Source organism: Chiloscyllium plagiosum, unplaced genomic scaffold (assembly GCF_037043375.1).
Source record: "Chiloscyllium plagiosum isolate Xiang-an unplaced genomic scaffold, Cpla_swu_hap1 HiC_scaffold_2, whole genome shotgun sequence".
NCBI lineage: Eukaryota > Metazoa > Chordata > Chondrichthyes > Orectolobiformes > Hemiscylliidae > Chiloscyllium > Chiloscyllium plagiosum.
In genome coordinates this window covers 145,290,964-145,312,941 of record NW_028270140.1, presented here as the reverse complement: position 1 = coordinate 145,312,941, position 21,978 = coordinate 145,290,964, and the positions used below count along the sequence as shown (strand labels likewise).

The following is a 21,978-nucleotide window of genomic DNA, read 5'->3' as shown; positions in this document are numbered from 1 at the left end:
CTGTCATTCTTCTCGAGAGGATTAGAATATAAAAGCAAGGATGTACATCTGAGGGTTTACAAGGCTCTGGTCAGACTACATTTAGAATACTGTGAGCAATTTTGGGCCCCATACCTCAGGCAGGATGTATTTACCCTGGAGTGGGTCCAGAGGAGGTTCATGGGAATGATCCCAGGGATGAAAGGCTTAACATTTGAGAAATGTTTGAGGACTTTGGAGTTTAGAAGGCTGGTGGGGGTATCTAATTGAAACATGCAGAATACTGAATACCTGGACAGAGTGGACATTGGGAAGATGTTTCCATTGGTAGGAGAGACTAGGACCCAAGGGCACAGCCTTAGAGTAAAGAGAAGACCCTTTAGAATGGAGATAAGGAGACACTTCTTCAGCCAGAGAGTGGTGAGTCTATGGAATTCAATGCCACAGAAGGCTGTGGAGGCCAGGCCATTGAGGTATTTAATACGGAGATAAATAGATTCTTGAGTATCAAGAGGATCAAGGGTGACGGGGAGAAAGCGGGAGAATGGGGTTGAGAAATTTATCAGCCATGATTGAATGATGGAGCAGTTTGATGGGCTGAATGGCCTCATTTCTGCTCCTATATCTTATGATCTTATATGCTAGCAATGTTTAAGAGGCATTTAGATAGAAACATGAACAGGCGGAGATGGATGCGAACTATCCACAGGCAGATATTATTAGTTTAGAAAGGGTCTGTTTCTGTGGTGTACTATTCCATGTTCAGTGTACATAAAATGCAATGAACCGTTATTGTTTATTGAGATTGAACCTCTTTCTCGCTGATGACATAGTCGGGACATATTTCCTCCCGAATTGGCAGCAGTGAATGTACCCATGGATCCCAGATGGTTCATGTAGGTTTAACCCTGACTCCACAGGAAAGAAGCAACCTTTATAAGAGGAGCACTTGCTGGCAACATTCCTGAACAACTCAGCTCCAACTGTAAGGATGTTCCTGCTAATTCTGAAGTCCCAGCATCAGGGAAATAGTTTTGGTCTGTTCGTGTTTTCTGAATGCGGCCTCTGAGAAGTGGGAAAATAGAGCTGCATGTGTGCTGATAACACTGCAGCCTGGTACAGATGGACACATACTGAGGTTTGAAGTGTATTGTCTGCTGGATCTAATTACTCATGATCGATTGCCATGTAAATTACGATGGATGAATTTAGAAGAGCCATATGTTGTGTTCAGCTGTGAGACACGCACTTGTGGAGTCAGGATCTATTACGACTGATACTGAGGATGGAAGCAGCAGCTATGTATATATAGAGCTGTCACACCCAACAGGAGTAGACTTTCCTATGTGCACCTTGACAATAATGGACCATTAAATAGTGATGGGGCTGAGCTGGAAGAAATTAGGACATTGGGAACTACTGTAGACAGTGCTAATAGGTGAAGAATAAATAATTATACCCCTTTTTCCAACAGAATAATTTGTTTGTGTTGTCCAGACCACAGATACTTCTAAAGTCACAGTCAATCATCACAATCAGAAGCTACACTCAGCTGATTCTTAACTCCTGATATTTATTTTAAAATTCCTTTGCACCCAAAAAGGGTTATTATATCCTTTGGGATGAGTTGAATGATCAGGCTGAATGACAGAGCAGGCTCAAAGGGCCAAATGACCTACTCCTTCTCCTATTTTCTACATTTCTATTTATCTACAGATTGTAAGTGTGACATCAAAGTTTTACGGGACTGTTTAGTTTGAATTGTTACTGTGCAGTCCAGAATAGTCCCAGCGAACCAGGTTCAATGCCCATCCTAGTCAGAGGAGATGGCTGACCTGACTCCTTATCCCTTTCCTGAGGGTGCAAGGCATTGAAAAACCAACCCCCAACAACAGCAGACAGCTCAGGATAAAGCAGCAGCAGGTAATGGCCCAAAAGCTTGGACCAAGCAAGCATAGACTGGTAACCCAGAGGCCTGGGCCACTGCAGGTGGTGGAATATCAATTTCCTTTTCCCTTTGTTCATTTGCGGGATTTATTGCCCAGAGTGCAGTTAAGAGTCAACCACATTGCTATCGGTCTGGAGTCACATGTAAGCCAGACCAGGTAAGGATGGCAGATTACTCCCCGAGAAGATAGTAGTGAGCCTGATGGGGCTTTCCCAACAATCAACAATGGATTCATAGTCATCATTAGACTGTTAACCATCATTAGGTGGGTCATGGTCATCATTAGACTGTTGAGGAGAAAGTGAGGACTGCAGATGCTGGCGATCAGAGCTGAAAATGTGTTGCTGGAAAAGCGCAGCAGGTCAGGCAGCATCCAGGGAACAGGAGAATCGATGTTTCGGGCATAAGCCTGAAGAAGGGCTTATGCCCGAAACGTCGATTCTCCTGTTCCCTGGATGCTGCCTGACCTGCTGCGCTTTTCCAGCAACACATTTTCAGCTCATCATTAGACTGTTAACCATCATTAGGTGGGTCATGGTCATCATTAGACTGTTAACTCCAGGTATTCAATGAACTAGGATTCCACCATCTGCTGTGGCAGGATTTGAACCCGGGTCCCCGGAACATTATTTGGGTCTCTGGGTTAACAGTCTAGCTACAATATGACCTGGCCACCACCTCCTCATTCAGAAAATAACTCTGCAATGGTGACTGTGATAACTCTCATCAATTGTTATAACAACCCATCCAGTTCAGTGAAGTCCTTCAGAGAAGGAAATCTGACTTCCTTACCTGATCTGGTCTATGTGTGACTCCAGGCCCAGAGCAATTTGTTGACTCTTAACTGCTCTGTGAAGCAAGGCACCCAGTTCAGGAGGCAGTTAGGGTCAGGGAATAAATGCTGGCCTTCTTGTTGAAGCCCACATCCCCTGAAAGAGCAAATATTTTAAAAAGTTTACATAAACATTCATTGCCCATTGATTGGAGACAGCACAACACTGTCTGAGGAATCGGATGTTAAGTGTTGGGATTGTGTTGCTGGAAAAGCAGAGCAGATCAGGCAGCATCCGAGGAGCAGGAGAATCGACGTTTCGGGCCGGAGCCTTTCATCAGGAATCCAATCAAAGTTCGGACAATAGCCCAAAATGTCAATTCTCCTGCTCCTCGGATGCTGCCTGACCTGCTGTGCTTTTCCAGCACACACCCTCAACTTTGATCTCCAGTATCTGCAGACCTCACTGTCTCCCGATTGGATGTTAAACCCATCAACCTAGCCCTCTGCTCTCTCGGGTGGAATTGTTGGGAAAAAGAGCAGGGCAGATTTCCCTGCGACCAGTGTCACAAAAACAGATAGACGGGTCACTATCTCATAATTCTCCGATGGGAGCTTGCTATGCACAAATTGGCTGTCCAGTTTCCATTATTACTGCAGCAAAGACACTTTTTAAAATACGTTCATTGGTTGTCTGCCTTGTTGGGTGCCTTGTGGTGGTGTGAGGTGCTATGTGAATGGAAATGCTTTCCTTTTGTTTGTTCATAGAATTGATACGGTGCAAAAGGAGACTATTCAGCCCATCATGCCTGCACTAGCTCTTCAAATGAGCATCTCCTTGTGCCCATCTCCTGCCTTTTCGCTATATGCCCGCACACAATTTCTATCCAAATAGGCATCCAATACCTCAATTGAAGCTGTCTCCCTGACATTTCCAGACAGTACATTCCAAACCCTAACTACTCACTGAGTGAAAAAGTTTTATTATCTCACATCACCCTTGCTCTGTTTGCATTTCACTTTAAATCAATATCCTGTTATTCTTGTTTCTTTTACGAATGGGAACAGCTTCTCCCTATCTATGATTTTGAAACCCTCTGTTAACTCTCCTCTCAGTCTTCTTTCCAAGGAGAACATTCCCAACTTACAGTCATTCAGCATGGCAACAGACCCTTCGGCCCAACTTGTCCATGCCGACCAAGTTTCCGAAACTAAACCAGTCCCATTTCCCTGGCCACGTCTCCCTAAACCTTTCCTATTCATGTACCTATCCACATGTCTATTAAATGTTGCAACTGTACCTGCATTACCACTTCCTCTGGCAGTTCATTCCACATACGGAGCAGCAAAAAAATTGCCTCTTGGGTCCCTTTTAACTCTTTCTCCTCACAGCTAAAAATATGCCCTCTAGTTTTGAACACCCCCTAACCTCGGAAGAAGACTTTGTCTGTTTACCCTGTCCATGTCCCCTCATGATTTTCTAAACCTCTATAAGGTCACCCCTCAGCCTCCAATGAAAAGAAAGTCCCAGATTATCCAGCCTTGCCTTGTAACCCAAACCCTCCAGACCTGCTCAATCTTAACCTATCCTCATCACTGAAGTTTCTCATTCCTGGAACCATTCTTGCTTCGCACAAATCTGTCCAATGTCGTCACAACTTTTCCAGTGAATTATGTGCTGATTAATTAAGAAAACTTGCCTGAGGCATTTGAGGTATCATAGTCGCTATTTAATCCACCTGAGCATATCTCAACACAACCCTGTGATGGGCAGGACTTGAGCCCAAACCTTTTGATCCAGAGAGTGGGAGGGACACTGCTCCTCAATGCTGATTGGCTCCCTGCAAGTTATGTGGGCAGTTGGCATGCAGGAAAATAGGAACAAAAGAACTGGAGTAGGCAGTTCAGCCCATCAAGTCTCCTCTGCTATCAATATGATCATGGCCAATCGTTTATTAGAATTGGCGAGCAGGGAAAGGCAAGAGACTGGGAATAGACAATAGAGATCGACACTCAGATGGGCACAGGTCAGAGCATGATGGGTCAAATGGTCTCCTTCTGCACAAACATGCTTCTGTGATTCATCCATTTCCACTTATATTGTCCCATGCTATCCCTTTTATGTCATTGGTATTCAGAACTGTATCTAAGCTTAACGTTAAACTTGCTTAACATCCGAGCTTCCCCAGCCCTCTGGGATAAAGATTTCCAAAGATTCACCGACCTCTGAGTGAAGACATTCCTCCTTTTCTCAGTCCGAAGTCCCTCTTTTGAAATGGTCTGCCCTTGTAATGAAAGCGTCGATCCTTTTCTGTGGCTGATATGCGAAATGAATGAATTCCCATGTGGTCTGTAATGTGAGAGTGACTTCTGGGAATATGGCCTTTCCGAGAGTCACAAAACCTCACCCTGGAGGTGGAAACGATAGACAGTTCCAGCGTCTTCATTTCTAACAAGCTTAGAGTTTGCAAACTATAGTCTGGGGAGATGAACAAATGACATGGCAAATGCAGCAGATTTGCAGTAGGAAATCTAGCTTCTAGAAAGACAACAGTAACGTTTTAGTATTAAATTGCATTTGAGATTAGTGTCCTATATGAATATAGGAGAAAGTGAGGACTGCAGATGCTGGAGAGTAAGAGTTGACAAAGGGTGGCGCTGAAAAAGCACAGCAGGTAAGGCAGCATCCGAGGAGCAGGAGAGTCGATGTTTCGGGCATAAGCTCTACATCAGGAATGTGGGGATGGTCTAAGGGGGCTGAGAGATACATTGGAGAGGGGTGGGGCTGGGGCAAGGTAGCTGGGAATGCGATAGATGGATGAAGGTGGGGGTTGATGGCGATAGGTCACAGAGGAGGGTAGAGTGGATAGGTGGGAATGCGATAGATGGACTGTTCAAGAAGAAGGGTTGGATCTGGGATAGGGTGGGGGGAGGGGAAATGAAGAAACTGATGAAATCCACATTGATCCCATGTGGTTGGAAGGTCCCAAGCCCGAAGATGAGGCATTCTCCCTCCAGGCGACGGGTGGCTAAAGTTTGGTGGTGGAGGAGGCCTAGGATCTGCATGTCCTTGGAGGAGTGGGAGGGGGAGTTGAAGTGTTCGGCCACAGGGCGATGGGGTTGTTTAGTGCGTGTTTCCCGAGATGTTCTCTGAAATGTTCTGCAAGTTGGCATCCTGTCTCCCCAGGATGTCTCCTGTAGGGGAGGCCACACCAAGAGGAACTGACACAGTAGATGACGTGTGTGGAAATACAGAAAAATCTATGTCGGATGAGGAAGGACCACACGTTTCAACATTGAAGTTTAAGTTTGATGGCTGCTTATCAGATTGAACAAAGGACTTGTTAAGATAATTAGGGACAACCTATCTGAAGTGGAAGAATGCACAGTGTTATGAGAAAGTGAGAGATTGGCATTAAGTGAAAAACTCATTCAGAGAGCTCACTCAGATACCATTTTCTGGATCAGTGGTGCTGGAAGAGCACAGCAGTTCAGGCAGCATCCGAGGACAGGCAAAATCGACGTTTCGGGCAAAAGCCCTTCATCAGGAATAAAGGCAGAGAGCCTGAAGCGTGGAGAGATAAGCTAGAGGAGGGTGGGGGTGGGGAGAGAGTGGCATAGAGTCGAGTTTGTTTCAGGACATGGTTGAAGAGCTTCAGGGCTGAGGAAATGACCTGGGAGTTGCAGTGAGAGAGAGACTCCCTGAGATTCTTGTAGAGAGAGGAGGAAAACTTCTTCAAGGCAGGCATCCTTGCAAGAGGATTCGCAGTAGGGTTAAAATCAACGAGGTAAAAACAATGACTGCAGATGCTGGAAACCAGATTCTGGATCAGTGGTGCTGGAAGAGCACAGCAGTTCAGGCACCTTTGGCCAGCCAAGGTTATTGAGTCAAAGTAGGTACCTAGATTGAGGTATATAGATTACCAAAGATCTCACTAAATGAGCAGACTGTGTCTGAGGGGCTGAGTGGTCTTATTCCTCTGATTCCTCGGTCCTGTCATTACAGGAGATGTTGAGTCATTCTGATGAAGGGTCTGTAGGCTAAAGCGTTCATGTACCCTTTCTACTTCCAGTGTTGCCCTTTGCATCTCGGGTATGCTGCTTTTCAATGTCTGACTGACACAAGCATTGCTGAGGATGAGGCGGCTGTTATTTTCATGTGCACCTATGGAGCTGGGCTGAATTTGAGGAATGTGTGGATGTGTTGGAATGTGCAACTGTCAAAAGAAAGCAGGTGTGAGTGCCTTTGTGTGTGTATTTAAATACAGGCCATTACCTAAACTCATTAAAGGAACAATCCTGTTTTTATAAATAGTCCACACACTCACTCTTACACACACATATATACACACGCACACACACATTCACTCACTCACGCACACATTCACTCACTCACTCTCTCTCACACACACATACACTCTCACACAGTCATACTCACTTTTCACATGCACACACACTCACACTCACTCTGTCACTCAAACTCACTCACTCTGTCTCACACACATACAGATACAGACACACACATACACATACAGACACACAAGCACAGACACACACACATATACAGACACACACATACACAACAGACATACACATACACATACATATACAGACACACACACACATACAGACACAAAGACACAGACACACTCACTCTCTCACTCAAACTCACTCACTCTGTCTCTTGCATGCACATACACATATAGACATACACACACACAGATACACACAGACACGCACGCACACACACACACACACACACACACACTCTCTCATGTACACACACCAGGAATGCTTGAATAAAACAAAGAAATGTGAATGCTGGGGTCACTGGGCTCGAAATGTTAACACTGCTTTCACTCTCTGCTGGACTTGTTGAGTTTCTCCAGCAATTTCTGTTTCGGATTGTGATAAGGAGTGCTTGCCTTCGGCTGCCTCTAGTGTTGAGATGTAGGTCCCTCTGAATCAGAGTGCAGCAGAGTTGTGATGGGTCCAATAGGGTCAGGAAGGAGACCTGTCACCCAAAACAAAGAGGAACCCACAAGCTTCAGTGACCAACCCCAGGGAGCTGCCGTGAGGATGGGAGGAGATGGAGTGGGATGTCAGGATGGATCCCAATCTGATTGAATGTGTTTCAACACTCCTCTGTAAAATCGCATGGTGGGCCTTGAACCCTGATTTTCGGACACAGAGCGAGGGACACTAACTCCTGCACTGGAAGCTTGCCTGCTGTTGTGATGAAGCCACTTATAGTGTTTAAAGCAAGAGGGTCACAGCGGACTCAAGACATTCAATCTACTTTCTCTCCACAGATGCTGAGTTTCTCCATGTTTGTTTAAAGAGTTTGTTAGGGAGCTCTCTTTAGACTCTTGGCAAATATTCGCAGGAGACAAGCAGCCCCTCTTAATACAGGCTGACTCGGGGCTGGTGGAGGTAAGGTTAGGCTGCATTTTGTGTGCAGAAAATCAGTTCCAAAGTGGCACTGAAGAGGTTCGGGGTTTGGGGCAGGGGGGAGCCTGAACTCCATTGCAGCGTTTCTCAGACAAAGCTGAACAAATTCCCAAAGTCTTTTCACTTGGTGGTGCAGAACCTGAGCGTTGCTGGGAAAGATAGAGACATGCTGTCAAAGCCGTTTTTGACTTTCTCTTCTTTATTTGTTCATGCACAGCGGGTGTCAGTGTTGGGGGCAGGGGTTGCACGGTGCCTCAGTGGTTAGCACCGCTGCCTTACAGCACCAAGGGGCTTGGGTTCGATTCCTGCCTCAGTCGAATCTGTGTGTGGAGTTTGCACATTCCCCCTGTACCTGAGTGGGTTTCCTCCCACAATCCAAAGATGTGCAGGTTAGATGGATTGGCCACGCTAAATTATCCATAATGTCCAGGGATTTGCAGGTTAGGTAGATTGGCCATGGGGAATGCAGTTTACAGGGATAGGGTAGGGGGGTTTGGGTCTGAAAGGGATGCTCTTCAGAGGGTCAGTGTGGACTAGATGGGAAGCATGGCCTGCTTCCACACTGTAGGGCATTCTATGATTTATGGCCTGTCCCTAATTATCTAGAGGTAATTCAACCACTCTGCTGTGGGCCTGGAGTCACATTTGGGCCAGACCAGGTAAGGATAGCAGTTTCCTTCCCTGAAGGTCATGAGTGAATTAGATGGGCATTGCAAGCATTGGACAATGGCCATCAGTAGGTTTCCTGCAGTAAAGGATATCAGTGAACCATGCGTGTTTTTATAACAATAGTTACATAGTCCCTGTTAGGCTGCTTTTAATTCCAGATTTTAATTGAATTCAACTTGAACCATCCGCCATGGTATGATTTGAATGTGTAGCTTGCAGTTTTTACATTGTTTGCCCAGGGACAATGGCAGTACCATTATCATGGTCTTGGCGAGGGACTATGTAGTGTGCACCAGTACCCTCAAAGCTTCTCACCATAGATGGGCTCCACAGGGGCAGGGGTGCATTATTTACCCCACTGACGATTTTTGGACCCGGTTCCCTTTTTGATTTTTGGGGCTTTTCTTGTTACAGTAACCCTGATGAGTAGTGTGTTTATCAAGAGGTGTTTTGTTAATTTGTTAATTGGGTTACTGATTTAAACTGCTTTGCCTACATTTAATGTGGTGTGCAAAAGGAGCAAGGATAATGTGGGAAAAAAACTTTATCCCCCAGTAACTTTGGGTCGAGAATGCACTGCCTGAAAATGTGGTGGAGACAGATCCAAATGAGGCATTGAAGAGGGTATTAGATGGTTATTTGGATGGAAATACACGCAGGAATATGGGGGAAAGCAGGAGATTGGCAGTAGGGCCAAATGATCTCCTTCTGCAACGTAAAACACCTATGATTGGGTTTCTTTTTAAAATGATCTTAATATATGAAACATATGTTATGGTGAGCGATGCTGATGCCCTTGACCTAGTGATTGAGAGGCCCACAATATAATCTGGGAACATGGGTTCAAATTCATTAATACTTCAACTCGTTCATAAATTCAAAAACGAAATCTGAAATTTTAATCTTCCCTTGGTGATGCATGGATATAAAAACCCAACTAATGCCCTTTCGGGAAGGAAATCTGCTGTCTTTCCATGCCCTGACCTACATTGTATTTTATTCATTTGTAGAATGGAGGTATCACTGGCTGGCCAGCAGTTATTGCTCATCCCCACTTGCCCTCAAAGCAACTTTGTAGTGATCGGGACAACTGAATGGTTTGCTGGGCCATTTCAGAGGGCAGTTAAGAGTCAACCACATTGCTGTGGGTCTGGAGTCACATGTAGGCCAAGTCAGGACAAGCAGGAGGCTGGAAGAACACAGCAAGTCAGGCAGCATCAGGAGGTGGAGAGGTCAATATTTCAAGTACTGAAGGTGGGGGAAGGGGGCAGCTGCAGGTGAAGGTGGGGGCAGAGGTTTGGGTGCAGAAGATTTCCTTCCCTGATGGGCATTAGTGAACCAGATAGGTTTTTCTGACAACGGATTTGTGGTCAAATTCCAGATATTTGTATTTTGAATTCAAATTCCACCATCTGCTGCAGCAGGATTCAAACCTGGGATCCCAGAACATTAGCTGAGTATCTGGACTAACAGCCGAGCGATAATACCACTAGGCTCTCGCCTCCCCCAACCCCCTGTGACTCCAGATGCAGAGCAAACCTCCCCCTGAAATGGCCCAGCAAGCCACTCAGTTCAAGGGCAGGCAATAAGTGCCAGTCACACCCCCATATACTTTTAAAGAATTAGAAAAAGAGGCAGTTTCCTTAGTTGGCGAATCAAAGCACAGTTTTACAAAGTGGCCTAGGGAAAAGAGGAGGGGTAATGTTTTTTTTTATTTGCATTGAATGAGAAATAAGACTTTTGATGGGTTTCTTCCCTTGTGGTGAAGGGAAATTTGATTGCATTTCTCTGGAAAGTATTTACTGGAAATCAGCTGTCATCAGTGCCTGAGCACTTCCAATCTCTTTAGCATTTAAATGAGATGCCTGTGGGATGGTACATTTCTGCAAAGAGCCCCAGTGACTGGGGACACACTGCTTGTGGATCTGACCAAGCAGGATCTGAATTTCCCAGCCTCTGACTACAACCTCCGTTCAGTGTCTATTACCATGCCTGCAATCCAGATGAGGAGCTGAATTAAGGGTGAGGAATGCAGTATGTGAATTCTCTTTCTCTCTCTCTCTCTCTCACTCTCTCTCTCTCTCTCTCTCTCTCTGTTTCTTTTGTATTTAGTCCTTTATTTTGTATTTGACGTAGTCCAAACTTGACAATGTTTACCTGACGAGACTTGCCATATCATGCAATGCACAGTGCGTACAGGGGTTAAATGAGAGGCGTTTTAGCCAAATAAGTTCATAATATTTATCTGTTAAATAATCTCAGACATCTTTGCACAGCCAAACGACTCCACATTAAATTCCCTCCCCCTACTTTTTAACTAATTAGACACAAGGGACGAGGTTTAAGTTAAGATCATGTAGGAAGCTCAGTTAGATCCTGTGATTTTCAAAATGTTCTTCATTTATCACAGTTAATGCCACTGGAGCAGAAATCCAGACCCAGGCTAATGCTCTGCTGACAGTGGTTAAATCCCACCACAGTACTTAGTGGAATTTAAATTCAATCAATAAATCTAGAATTAAAAGCTGGTCTCAGTCAATGATAACCATAAGACTATCGTCAATTGCCATAAAGACGGTCAATTGCCGGTTTATGAATATCATTCAGGGAAGGAAATCTGCTGTCCCTCCCTGGTCTGACCGTCACATGACTCCAGACCCATGGTGACTTGGTTGACTCTCACCTGCCCGCTAAAGTGGCCAACAAGCCTTTCATTTTAAGGGCAATTCAGGATGTGAAATGAATGAGGCCAGGCCCAACATACCCTCCATGAATGTAGAAAAAAGCACATTCAAGCCAAGAACGGTGGGTCAGTCTCGTCTCGACCTTGGGATGGTGGCTGAACGTTGAGGGTTACAATCACACTGTGGAGCTGAGTACAGCCAACTCGGCTGACTCAATACTGGGTGATGAATGCAGTATGTGAATTCTCTTTCTCTCTCTCTCTCTCTGTCTCTTTTGTATTTAGTCCTTTGTTTTGTATTTGACGTAGTCCAAACTTGACAATATTTACCTGACGAGACTTGCCATATCATGCAATGCACAGTGCGTGCAGGGGTTAAATGAGTCAGGCTGCGCGATGGTGGATTAACAGAGATGCATAGATTGAGCCTCAGGCCATTGTGAATGTCAAAGATTGGGGGTGTCTCCTCCCTGTCAATACTCTCTTGCATTTATATAGCTGTCTGCCTGTCTCCAGGGAGGCCTGGCGACACTTGGGGCATCCATCTGAATGCCCAGGTTGCCTTCTGGTCAAAGAAGGCATGAGCATTGAAAGATGGCACCGCGAAAGGGGCTGGAACCCCCAGATTCATCTGGGGCCGTCTGGTTCCTGCATTGAAAATTCAGTCCCAGACCACAGAAAAGAGATGTTTGGACAGGCAACCAAATCTTAATCAGGGAGTTGAATCTTAAAGAGTATCCTGAGAGGAAGTGGGAAGAGTTTTAGATAAGGGAATTGAGATCTCAGTCTGTCATATGGTGGTCGTCTTCAATGAAGTTGGGTACACTTTAATACTGAAGAGAGGTTTCATGGAATTGGAAGTATTTTTTCAGTTAACTATTCATTCACATTCTAATAACCATATACAGAACAATCTCGATTAACCGAAAGAGACGGGTATGGAGTACTTTGTCCGGATAACTGAGAGTTTCGACAACGAATTGTTCGGATAATGGATAGCGTTTTTACGGGACCTTGAGATCTTGTTCAGATAACCCGAAATTCGGATAATTGATGTTCAGATAGCCAAGGTTGTTCTGCACACTTAGCATAAGGTCTACTCTGTTACATCTCTCTTTGGAGTCTTTCTAACACCACAACCGATGTTGCTTATGATGAATGTCGTCACTATTACCCCCTTACCTTCAGGACAAAAAGGTACAAGGTGGAGGAGTAGGCTATTCGGCTCCTCAGGCCCTGTTCTGCTATTTACTATGATGATGGTAAATCTGATCTGATTACTCCACAGTGCTGCTTACCCTGATAACCTTTCACCCACTTGCTTTACAGGAATCAATCAACCTCAGGCTTTAAAAGTATTCACAGCATTAGCTTCTTGAAGAAGAGTGTCCCAAAGACTCACGACCCACTTATGCAACTCCTGAGAAAAGATTGTGTGCATGTGCACACACCCCCCTCCCTGTTCTAGAAGGCAGATGCAATGTTATAATCACTGCCCCATCTGGATGGGTACATGAATAGAAAGAGTTTTGAGGAATATGGACTGGGTGCTGGCAAATGGGACTAGATTAATTTAGGATATCTGGTCAGCATGGATGAGTTGGACCAAAGGGTCTGTCTCTGTGCTGTACATCTCTATGGCTGGCACTATTTATTTTGGCTCTCAGGGTCACGTTCCAATTCCTTTTACCAAATAAAATAATAGGATCAATTTGGAGGAAGTAGCAACAGCGATCCTGGTTAAGCAGGTCTTTATCATTTTAAAAGGGGGAATTCCAGCTCTAGTACTCTCATCTCCTCCGGGTGCGGAAGTAAATAAATCACTTGAACCTGCTGCCACTGTTGGGAGAAACATAGAATCTAGGAGCAAGACTAGGTGCTTCAAGCCTGCGCTGCCATTCAACATGATCATGGCTGATCCTCTATCTCAACAGCGTCTTCCCATGTCCTCCACATGCCCCTCGATGCCTTTAATATCTACAAATATGTATCTATCAGTCAGTGGAGGACCAGGTTTTTAAGGTCATTCGGCAGGTGAGCCAAAGGAGAGATGGGGAGAATTTTGTTCTTATGCAGCACGTTGTGTGATCTGGAACGTGCTGCCTGAAAGGGTGGTGAGAGCAGGATCATTGAGTCATTCTCAAAAGGAGCTTGGATAAATGTTCTTAAAAAGAGAGTGAAGGGCAATGGGGAAAGAGCAGACATTGGGGGCACTCAGTTTGTACTGACTCAGTGGTAGCAGGATGGCCTTTGAATTCGAAAGTTCCTGGTCCGAATCACACTCCAGGTCTCCCAGCACAAGGACAGAGAGGAAAACGTGCAAGAACTGTGGATGCTGTAAATCAGAAGCAAACATAGAAATTGCAGGAGAAGCTCAGCAGGTCTGGCAGCATCTGTGGAGAGAAATCAGAATGAATGTTTCAGGTCCAGTGACCCTTCCTCAGATTGGAGACTGCCACGTTACTGCTTTTGTGAGGGAGTGCTGCACTGTCTGAGGTCCCCAGGCATTAAACTGGGGCACTGCCTGCCTCCTTAGCTGGGTATATAGGATCCCACGGCATTCTTTTAGAGAGGAGAAGGGGGCATTACTCCTATCTGCTACTCCTCCCTCGGAAACGTCGCAGGAAGAAGAAAAGTAGATGATCTGCTCGCTGTAGCGCGTGGGAACCTGCACTTGTTACACCGCCCCGGTGACTGTCTTTAAACAGAGATGGTCAAGCACTTTGAAACATCCAAAGGTTGTGAGAAACACTGCCTAAACACATGGCTTCATTGGAAAGCTGTTTAAAGTCACCGGTACAGGTATAATGGGCTAAATAGCCTCATTCAGTGTTGTAGGGTTTTGATTTAGTGGATGTGTTTAATTGACATAAGAGGGGTCTTCATTCCTTGTTGCCGAGACAGTACCACAAAGCACTATAACAGCGCTTGTACTTTTAAAAATTTTAATAGTAATTTATTGTCACTTGTTTTTTTGCAAAAGATACAGTGAGAAGTGTTTTAGTCACTATATTCTGGTACCTATATTAATAGCAGAAATCATAAATTTAAAAAACTTAAGACAAAGTCCATCTTTGTTTAATTCACATTCTTCACTGCTGCAGAAAGCCAACACTGAAGCCTCTGGAATTCCGGCACGGTGGCTCAATGGTTAGCACTGCTGCCTCACAACGCCAGGGACCTGGGTTCGATTCCAGCCTCGGGCAACTGTCTGTGTGGAGCTTGCACATTCTCCCCGTGTCTGTGTGGGTTTCCTCGGGGTGCTCGGGTTTCCTCCCACCATCTGAAGATGTGCAGGTCAGGGTAGTTTGGCCGCCGGACCCACCAAGTCACTGAAGCTCCAGAAGCAGACCACATTCTGCAGCACGAGGCTGCAATGGCCAGGAGGAGTGGATCACACAGCCATCACTGCTGCAACAGCCTTAGCCGACTGCTACCTAGTGACAAAAGGCTCATGGGTGTACAAGCTGAACGCTGGCTGTGATATGCCTCTAGAGTTGAACAGCTCGCTGATGCATATCTTGAATATTGAGTACCCATAGGATGAACTTTCACAGCTGGAGAGGGAAACTCCAAGCATACAGTCTAATTTGGAAAGTCCCTTTCAACATTCTCATAATTCCACCCTATTTAAAACGTTGGCGTGTTGTAAGTTTTGGCCACACCTCAGATTTTGTTTTGATATACAGTATTGTTACCCTTCACTGGGGTAAGGCACTGGAAATCAAGACCCACTATCTGATTTTCAGACTCAGATTGATGGAAATTATGGATCAGGTTTGTTCAATTCTAGCTACATTTAAATAATTAAACTGAATTAATTCAACTCTGCAAATTAAACCTCTGAACCCTTTATAAACAACTCACACATGCGCACACAAACACTTAAGGAGACATACGCAGATACATACAAACATACACAAACACGGACTAGCACAAGCACACAGACACAAACGTAAACAAGGGGGTAAAGTGCACATTGGCAAAGGGAAAACTGGTAAAACAGTTCCCTGGTCCTTGTTCACCAGATCTGCTGGGTTAGTTCTTGCTGATCTGAAGGTTTATCCTCAACTTTCCTTTTTGCAAATGTTTCTCCTTGCTTTCAAGAGGCACAGGGTGGCTGGGTCACTTATGAAAAGTCTGTAACTTATCAAATTCAAACTTACAGATTGTAGTATATGCTGAAGGAGAGATAAGCTGGTTTTCTTCAGGTTTAAAGTGGCATACTGCAGAGAACTGAGAGATCTCCTCTGGTCTGAACTAACTTCTGTCTGTCTTGCTCATAGGAGAAAGTGAGGTCTGCAGATGCTGGAGATCAAAGTTGAAACTTTATTGCTGGAATAATTCTGTATGTCTTGCTCATAGCCCAACCTGGTCAGCTACCTGACAGCCAATCACATAGCTGTTGTCAGGCAAAGGACCTTTGTCATTGATAATTGGTCCCTCTTTGATAAACCAGTCAGCTTCACTTTCAAACAACCCCTCAGCTCCAGTTTGTCAGCACGTTGCTGGAGCACAGCTACACAGGCAGAGTTATTGAATTCCTTTACTTTCAAATCACGTAGCAATCCTCATAAACTGGTTTCAAAAAGTGCTTTCTCATTTCTGTCTACAGTTTTAAAAAGGCATGTTTGTTGCAGCCTGCCTGGAGCGTGTGATCTGGTGTCACTGAGTCAGCTATAATATTACATCCATCTCCCAAGTTGTTTCCTGTAAAACAGGAAATGTGTCAGTCAAATACTTTGTTCTTAGGCTCTCACAAACAGCAATGTGACAATGACCAAATCATCTCGTCTAGTCAACGATTATTTGGAACTTTGGAACAGTATCTTTTAATTCAAAGCCTCATCCAAAAGATAATCCACTCCCTGAGTACCGTACTAAGGTATTGGCCGTGGTTTTGTGTTCAGGTCTCTGGCGTGGGGCTTGAACTTTGAACTTTCTGATTTAGTGTCAAGAGTGTGACCCACTAGGCCATGGCTAACAGATTACTTTTTTATCAGACCAGGCTAAGTAACTCACCTACTGACTCCATCTACAAGGCACAAGTCAGGACTGTGATGGAATACTTGCCTGGGTGGGTGCAGCTCCAACGACACTCAAGAGGTTTTACACCATCTGAGACAGAGCTACTGTTTGATTGGCACTCCATCCACCACCTTCAACATTTACTCCCTCCATCACCAGCAAGGCTAGAAGTGCCTAGCATCTACAAGATGAACTGCAGCAGCTCCTTCAACAGCACCTTCTAAGCCTAAGGCCACTAACGAGGGCAGGAGGTTCCCCTGCAAGCCACATATCATCCTGGAGGTGACTGACCTTGTGTCAAAATCTTGGCTCTCCTTCCCTGTTGTATTCCTGTACCCCAAAAACCACAGCGGTCCCAGAGAACAGCTCACCGCCAGCTTCTCAAGGGCAGTTGGTGATTGGTAGTAAATGCAGACCTCTCCAACAAGGTCCACATCCCACCCAAAAAAGTAATCAATAAAAAGGCTGAATGAGGGAATCTTCACAAAAAACAAAATGCTGTGGATGCTGGAGATCTGAAAGAGAAACCGAGGGAGAAACTCAGCAGGTCTGGCAACGTCTGTAGAGAGAAACAGAGCCAACGTTATTAGTAGTCTGGTTTGGCTTTTGTTCGGAACCCAAAGGTGAAAGGGATATTTAAAAAAAAACTGCAGGCCCAAGTAAAAGACCAGGAGACTGTGGGACTAATTGGGTTGCTGTCACAGAGAGGAGGCGTTCTGGGCTAACAGACCTGTAAGTGATCCACTCTCGTAATATTGCATCAGTTTTGGTTGCAGATGGAATTTAATGCTGGTAAATGTGAGGTTTGGATACGCTTTGGAAGAAGCAACACACTATGAATGGCAGATACCAGGAAGCTCAGAGGAACAGAGGGATATTGGAGGTTATTGCCTACAAAGCCCTGAAGGTGGCAGGACAGGTTAATAGGAGGGTATTCAGGACACTGCTGTTTATCAGCTGAAGCATGGAGGAGGGAGGTCATGTAGGAGCTATACAGGACTGTAATGAGGTCTCAGCTGGAGCAGTGTGTGTAGTTCTAGTCACTGCAGGAAGGATGTGATTGTACTGGGGGGGGGTGGGGAGGGGATTCACCAGGATGCTACCTGGGATGGAGAATTTTGGTGTTGAAGGGAAGCTGGATAAGCTTGAGTTGTTTTCTATAGAACTGAGCAGGTTGATGGGGGACCTGCTTCAGGTGTGTAAGATTATGAGGGGCATGGACAGTGTGGATAGAGGGCAGCTGCTTCCTTTAGTCAAAAGGGCAAGAACAAGGGTGCATAATATTAAAGTCAAAGGCAAGGGGTTATAGGGGATTTGAGGAAAAACCTGTTCACCTGGAGGGTAGTGTGGGTCTGGAATGTACTGCCTGGGAGTGTAGTTTAGGAGGAAAACCTCATAATCCATTTAAAAAAATGGATGAGCGCTTGGAGTGTCATAACATTTGAGGCTGTTGGCCTAGTTCAGGAAAGTGGGCCTGGTGTAGGCCGCAGTATAGTTTTCATGGTGCAGACTTGATGGGCTGAAGGGCCTGTTTTATGACTCAATCCACAGGCTCGCACTGGACTCATCAATGCTGTGCATTATCAGTGCTAGGACGGAACAAGGGCCCTGCGGTTTTGAAAATTTAAGCTTTTTTTGGCATAAAGACGGCAAATTGTTGATGGATTCCAGCTGATGTTTGCTGTCAGGAAGCTCAGACAGTTGGTGATAATTTGCAATTGCAGTGCCCACTGTCATTGTGGTTGGAAAATATGTACGAACAGGAAAGGCTTTTATAACATGCTGTAAATTGATGCCTTTTAAAAAAAATGCTAGTTAGCAAAGTTCATCAGCATTGCATCTAGTCACAAATTTTATTGCTATCCACTGAAAGTTGTTTTCTAGTGAATATCAAAGTAAATTTCTCAGTATGGCTATCCCAATGCAACTAATAGGATATAGTATCCGGTCCGATTATGAAATTTTATTGCAGCTGACTGCCGTCAGAGCCATAATTGTAATTATTTATTATTGTTTGATTGTGCAGAAATTGTGGAATTATGAAAAAAGAGAAAAGCTGTCAAATTCTCTTCGATTAGCACTGATCAGGACTGAATCGCAAGAATACCAAATTTCAAGGAGAACAACAATGCATGAAAAGAGAATGCTGATTGTTTGAGGTATTACCCGGAAGAATACACCAGGGAACACACAACTATACCACACTATTGTTTAAATTTAAACCAGGCAGGTGGACTCTGATTGATGTAGGTGCTGCCATATGAAAGGTGGCAGGGAATAGATTAGATTAGATTAGATTAGATTACTTACAGTGTGGAAACAGGCCCTTCGGCCCAACAAGTCCACACCGACCCGCCGAAGCGTAACCCACCCATTCCCGTACATTTACCCCTTTACCTAACACTACAGGCAATTTAGCATGGCCAATTCACCTGACCTGCACATCTTTGGACTGTGGGAGGAAACCGGAGCACCCGGAGGAAACCCACGCAGACACGGGGAGAATGTGCAAACTCCACACAGTCAGTCGCCTGAGGCGGGAATTGAACCCGGGTCTCTGGCGCTGTGAGGCAGCAGTGCTAACCACTGTGCCACCGTGCCGCCCATCAATAGTGGACCCCAAGCTTTTGTTCAGTGGCAAACTATGCAAAGCCTGCACATGTTCTTTCTGTTTGCTTGTTCTCCCCATTGAGATTTGGTGTTCTTGCAATTCTGTCCTGAGAGCTACAAGATGAAAAGCTGCAACAGCATGTCTCTTATTCAGCAATAATTTGTTGTCTTGTGAACTCCTCTGAAACGTGCTGTATAAATAGACCTTCTTTGTTTCCTTCCCTCCTTATTTCCACGCTCACTGAAAGCTTAAAGTAACAAAACAATTAAACCATGAGTTATCTTTGGCCAGAACGTATCACCACTCTGATGTTTGCAAAGGTCAGGAGCAAGGATCATTCCTGGCCAGGGGCCAGAATAGGCCATTCATCCCCTTGGCCTGCTCCCCCTTTCAGTTAGCACGTGGCTGATCGTAGAATCATAGAATACCCACAATATGGAAGCAGGCCATTCAGCCCATCGAGTCCACACCAACCCACTGAAGAACATCCTACCTAGACTCACTGCTCAAGTTGACATCCTGTCATACTACTAGTTGTGTCTAGTCTGCTATTATTCAATGTTTTGATTGAACTGAGTTAAAAATCACAACACCAGGTTATAGTCCAACAGGTTTAATTGGAAGCACTAGCTTTCTGAACGCTGCTCCTTCACAACCACCTGATGAAGGAGCGTTGCTCCGAAAGCTAGTGCTTCCAAATAAACCTGTTGGACTATAACCTGGTGTTGTGTGATTTTTAACTTTGTACAGCCCAGTCCAACACCGGCATCTCCAAATCGTGATTGAACTGGATAGGGAGTTCAAGACTAATAGCCTACCACAAACACGTGCTTTGAGATGAACAATTCTATGTGGTAAAATATTTCCTATTGTTGTACAGACCCATTCCTGAAAAGGCTAGCACTCTCACTAGATTATTCTTTTCTTTGAGTGTTTCTGCCCCACTCTATATCACTTCCCAAACCAAAACAAATCTCATCCCCATCCTGAAACCTCTAATTGCCTGAGTACATCCAGGACTTCATTTTGCATGAGGAAGCTTTTCCTGCTTATCTCTTCAGCTCACCTTTTAAGAGAACTTGCTCAACTTTGATTTTCTCTCTGCCTTTCCTACTCAGGTCCCTCAATCCAATCACATCTCCATCTTCCATATTTAGCATCCCATCTGCAGAAGCATTTTGTTGTCGTCCTGTCTTCTCTAAACTCCACAATTCAGTGCCTTCGTATTTTACATTGTTTCCAACCTCTTGGCTGTCCATTGGTCCCATCTTATTTTCTCTTTAATTTGTTAATGGGATGAAGGCACATCTGGCTAGGCCAGCGTTTATCGCCCTATATCCTTAACTGCCCTGAAAAAGGTGGTGGTAACATACCTTCTTGAGTCCTTGGAGTACAGGTTCACCCTCAGTGTCGTTAGGGAGGAGGTTCCAGGATTTTGACCCAGCAGCAGTGAAGGAACAGCCCTATATTTCCAAATGAGGATAGTGAGTGACATGGACGGGACTTGGTAGTGTTCCCAAGTATCTGCTGCCATGTTCTTGAAGATGATAGGAAAGTGGAAAGTGCAGTTGAGGGAGATTTCAAATTCTCAATATATTCTCATCCTGATTTATTTGCATTGCTTCTTATGAGCAGTGATAGTTGGTATAGTTACCATAATAAAATCTAGAAACAGTAATGATCATTCAATATCCTTTAATGAAGGAGATCTGTCATCCTTACCTCGGCTGACCTTTATACAAATCCAAATCATATATTTCCTTACAGTGTGGAAACAGGCCCTTCAGCCCAACAAGTCCACACCGGCCCTCTGAAGAGCATCCCACCCAGACCCATTCCCCTGGTCTGTCACTGCATTTCCAATGGCCAATCCATTTGGCCAACACGCTGTGGGCAATTTAGCCTGGCCAATCCACCTAACCTGCACATCTTTGTGGGAGGAAACCAGAGCACCAGGAGGAAACCCACGCAGACATGGGGGAGAATGTGCAAACTCCACACAGACAGTCACCCGAGGGTGGGATCAAACCGGGGTCCCTGGTGCTGTGAGGCAGCAGTGCTAACCACTGGGCCCCAAAGCGAATATGTTTGAATCTTCACTGTTCTGTGAAACAGCCCAGGAAATTGTAAAGACGGTTCACCAACACTTCTTAAGGGCAATTAGGGACATGCAATGAACATTCGCCTTTCCAGTCTATAAGTGAATAAATGAAGGCAGTGGTATACTGTTGGAAATTTAGTCAAACTATTTGTTGTCTGGTCGACGAACCTGCAATGTTTTGATTGAATTTGATTTGGAATTCAAAACCAATAGCCTGGTACCAACACATCCTTTCAGATTAGCAATTCTATGTGGTGAAATATTTTCTGTTGCTGTAAATAACCATTTTCTGAAGGGGTTAAGACTCCGCACTAAATAATTCTTTTCTTTGAGTGTTGAATTGGCTGTTTTATTGATAAAGCTTCTCATCACCGATAAGGAGTGCTGTGTAAATTGAACCCAAGATCAACAGCTGAGCTCGCTGTCTGGACTTGACAAGAAGTCAGTGCTGGTTTGGTTACTCGATTTGCCACAACCCCATGACTCAGAGGCAGACGTGGAGACAGTAAACTCCTGTCTCAGAGCTGGGTTCACTGAGATTTGAGACTACACTGACTCAGTAGAGAAGCACATAATCCAGAATGATAAAACCAGTGCAGTAATAATGGGGAGCTGCAGTAATGATAATACCAATGCAGTACTGATGTGGAGCTGCAGTAAGGGTAATACCAGTGTAGTACTGATGGAGAGCTGCAGTGAGGGTAATACCAATGCAGTCCTAATGGAGAGCTGCAGT

At 44.9% G+C, this 21,978-nt stretch overlaps 1 protein-coding gene across 6 annotated transcripts in view; it reads left to right on the top strand.

The window, feature by feature from the left end:
• palld (palladin, cytoskeletal associated protein) overlaps positions 1–21,978 on the top strand; it is a 570,384-nt gene that overhangs the window by 481,245 nt on the left and 67,161 nt on the right. Inside the window, exon 1 of one of the 6 annotated variants that reach the window (XM_087974140.1) lies at positions 10,695–10,841. The exons of the other annotated variants lie outside the window; for them this stretch is intronic. The gene's annotated coding sequence lies outside the window, so the exon portion shown is untranslated. Of the gene's footprint in view, positions 1–10,694; positions 10,842–21,978 lie in introns of those variants that run through there. 6 annotated transcript variants of the gene reach the window in all.